The 4,089-nt window shown below is 52.7% G+C and overlaps 1 pseudogene; it reads left to right on the forward strand.

The window, feature by feature from the left end:
* Nucleotides 1–718: 718 nt before the first annotated feature.
* LOC141542354 (ubiquitin carboxyl-terminal hydrolase 11 pseudogene) lies at nucleotides 719–3,810 on the forward strand (annotated as a pseudogene).
* Nucleotides 3,811–4,089: the final 279 nt, after the last annotated feature.

Genomic DNA, 4,089 nt, shown 5'->3' on the forward strand with positions numbered 1-4,089 from the left:
TGCAACTTTGCTAAAGTTAATTATTGCAAGTAATTTTGATTTTGATTTTTAGAGTTCTCTATAATATCATTTGCAAAAAGGGATAGTTTTATTTCTTTATTACTTATTTTATTTCTTTCAATTTCTTTTTATTTTCTTATTGCTAACACTAATATTTATGCTATTATATTGAATAAGAGTAGTGATACTGAGCAGCTTATTTCACCTCTGATCTTGTTGGCAAAACTTCTAGCTTATCATTATAGATAATGCTTCTTCTAGTTTTAGATACTATTTTTAATGGAATGGGTGCTATATTTTGTCAAAAACTTTTTTATTATGTATTGAGATAATCATATGATTTCTGTTGCTTTTCATAGTGATATTTCAAATTATTTAGATGGGTTTTCTAATATTAAACAAATTATATTCCTGGTATAATCTTACCTGATCATATCATATGATTATTGTGATATACTGATGTAATTGCCTTGATATTTTGTTCAAAATTTTTCATCAATATACATTATAGAAATTGGTCTATAATTTGTTTCTCCATTTTAGCTCATACTGGCTTAGATAACATCATATTTGTGTCATAAAAAGAGTTCACTAGGACTCCATGTACACTTTTCTTTCTTTTTAAAAAAATAAATGAGTTTAATATTTTCCCTCATTTAAATCTAAAACTTTTTTTTACATTTGTTTTTAAAACTTTTGAGTTACAGATTCTTTCCCTTATCCCCACCCCCAGGATCCATTAAGAAACCACCTATCGGGCTGAGGGTGCTCGGGCTGCGATGGCGGCTGTGGAGGCCGCAGCTGCGCCAGGGGCGGAGTCGGGCCCGGGGGTGGGGTCAGTGCCGAGTTTGGAGATCCAGAGGCGGCTGGTGGAGGATGAGGAGAGCGGCCGGGAGCGGCCCCTGCGACCAGGGGAGAGCTGGTTCCTGGTGGAACAACACTGGTACCAGCAGTGGGAGGCCTATGTCCGAGCTGGAGACCGGGACTCTAGTGCCTTCCCCGGGCCTGTCAACAATGCGGAGCTTTTCGAAGACCAAGAAACCTGGCGTCTGAAGGAACGGTTGGTGGAAGGCGAGGACTATGTGCTGCTGCCAGCCATGGCTTGGCATCTTCTGGTTAACTGGTATGGACTGGAGCCCGGGCAGCCACCCATTGAGCGGAAGGTGGTAGAGCTGCCCAGCACCCACAAGGTAGAAGTCTATCTGGTGGAGTTGCTCCTGTGTCAGCACAATGACATGGACATATCTCGGCCTGCCCAGTTCAGCCGTGCAGATCCTGTTGAGTTGGTCCTTCATACAGCTAGGGAGCAATTTTTAGTGGGGCCAGATGAGGAGACACGCCTGTGGGTGAAGAATGCAGATGGCTCCTGCGAGAGACTGAGGAATATACATATGTCTGTGTTAGAAGCCTGCCTTGGGCCTGGTCAGGTTGTCATCATGGAGACTCGGAACAAAGATGGCACATGGCCTAGCTCCTGGCCTCATATCATGAAAAACGTGTCAGATGAGGAGGACGGCTTCCGGGGCCAGCCAGGTGTCTGTGGTCTCACCAACCTGGGCAACACGTGCTTCATGAACTCAGCCCTGCAGTGTCTGAGCAATGTCCCCCCCGCTGACAGAATACTTCCTCCACAACCACTACTTAAAGGAGCTGAATTTCAGCAATCCCCTGGGCATGAAGGGCGAGATTGCCGAGGCCTACGCCGATCTGATTAAACAAGCCTGGTCTGGCCACCACCGCTCTGTGGTCCCCCCGGATGTTCAAGACGAAGGTCGGCCACTTTGCCTCCCAATTCCTTGGGTACCAGCAGCACGACTCCCAGGAGCTGCTCTCCTTCCTACTCGATGGGCTGCATGAGGACCTGAACCGGGTCAAGAAGAAGGAGTATGTGGAGCTTCGGGATGCTGCTGGACGGCCTGACCAGGAGGTGGCAGATGAAGCCTGGCGAAATCATAAGCGGCGGAATGATTCTGTAATTGTGGACACATTCCATGGGCTCTTCAAGTCAACACTGGTCTGCCCTGAGTGTGGAAAGGTGTCTGTAACCTTTGATCCCTTCTGCTACCTGAGTGTTCCTCTGCCTGTGAGCAAAGAACGTGGCATGGAGGTCTTCTTTGTTTCTATGGACCCACGCCGAAAACCCGAGCAGCATCGTCTGGTTGTGCCCAAGGCAGGGAAAGTGTTGGACCTCTGCTTCGCCCTGGCTAAGCACACCGGCGTCTCTCCAGACCGGATGATGGTAGCAGACGTGTTCAGCCACCGCTTCTACAAGATCTACCAGCTGGAGGAGTCTCTGAGCTGCATCCTGGATCGGGACGACATCTTTGTGTACGAGGTGTCCGGCGGGACTGGTGGCGGAGAGGGCACGGGAGAGGACGTGGTGCTGCCTGTCTACCTTCGGGAGCGGACGCCAGCCCGGGACTACAGTGATTCCTATTACGGCCTCATGCTTTTTGGACACCCTCTACTGGTATCTGTGCCGCGCGACCGGCTCTCCTGGGACGCCCTCTACCATATTTTGCTACACCGCCTTTCCCGCTATGTCACCCGACCCGAATCAGATGAGGAGGAGGAGGAAGAGGAAGAGGACGACGATGATGAAGACGATGACAACGAGGAAGAGGAAGAGGACGACGACGATGAAGACGATGACGACGAGGAGGAAGACAACAGCGAAGATGACGAGGAGGAGGAAGAAGAGGATGATGATGAGGATCTGTATAAGCGACCCAGCAGGCTGAGTGATGGCGAGCAAGATGAGGAAGAGGAGAGGGGGGGGAATACCTTGGATGCCCGGTCCTCTACGGAGGACTCGGGTGCAGCCATCAGGGTTCATGTAGGGGAGGTAGAGGGGGAGGGTCCTCCCCCCAGTCCCCCTCCCAGTCCTCCTCCCGGTCCCGCGAAAAAGCCAAGGAGGAGGCGGCGCCGGCGGCGGCGGCGGAGGCCGAGGCGGAAAGTCCTCTTCAGTCTCCACACCGTGAATTCCAACGGAACCAGTGACCGCAGAGGCTTTGCCGAGGATGCCAACGGAGTCTCCTTTAACTCTCAGCCTTACATCGCCATTGACTGGGAGCCGGACATGAAGAAGCGCTACTACAATGAGGTGGAAGCCGAGGGCTACGTGAAACATGACTGCATGGGCTACGTGCTGAGGAAGGCCCCTGTGCGCCTTCAGGAGTGCATCGAGCTGTTCACCACCGTGGAGACTTTGGAAGAAGAGAATCCCTGGTACTGCCCGACCTGTAAGCGCCACCAGCTGGCCACCAAGAAGCTGGATTTGTGGTCCCTCCCCGAGGCCCTTATCATCCACCTGAAGCGTTTCTCCTACACCAAGTTCTCCCGTGAGAAGCTGGACACGCTGGTCGAGTTTCCCATCAGGGACCTCGATTTCTCTGAGTTCATCATCAAGCCAAGGACTGAGGCTGACCCTACACCTTGCAAATATGACCTCATCGCTGTCTCGAATCACTACGGTGGTCTGCGAGACGGGCATTACACCACGTTTGCCCGGAACAAGGACAGCGGCCAGTGGCATTACTTCGATGACAGCAGCGTCTCTCCCGTGTCCGAGAGCCAGATTGAGTCCAAAGCGGCCTATGTTCTGTTTTATCACCGGCAGGACAAGGTGCGGCGGTCCCCAACCCGACCTGGTGCGACCTGCACGCTCTCCACACCGCCTGGTGATGGCCCAGACCTCTGTCCCCGGGCCGAGCCCATGGACATGGACTGAAGGAGGGGGCTGGGCGGGAGAGGGGGGCCCCACCCTATCCTCTACCTTATCCCCACAGATCACCAACATCCACTGCCCTGGACCATCTCAGAAACTGCTCCCCCCGGCTTCCCTCTAGCCCTCTCCCCCTCCCCCCTCCGCCCCCGGGGACCTCCAGTCTTGGCCGCTGCTTCCTCCTGTCCCTGGGCTCATCCCTCCACTGGCAGCCGCTCAAGTGCCTGTCCTGCTCCCAGTCAGAGCAATAAGTCCTGGCCTGCCTCCACTCTCTTCCCCTTCCCCCTCCTCGAGGTGTTTCTCATTTATTTTGTAATTTATGGTCAGCTGCCCACTGGGGGCAGCCAGGGCGGGGTCTTCGGGGT

The sequence above is a fragment of the Sminthopsis crassicaudata genome, chromosome 1 (genome assembly GCF_048593235.1).
Source record: "Sminthopsis crassicaudata isolate SCR6 chromosome 1, ASM4859323v1, whole genome shotgun sequence".
Taxonomy (NCBI): Eukaryota; Metazoa; Chordata; class Mammalia; order Dasyuromorphia; family Dasyuridae; genus Sminthopsis; species Sminthopsis crassicaudata.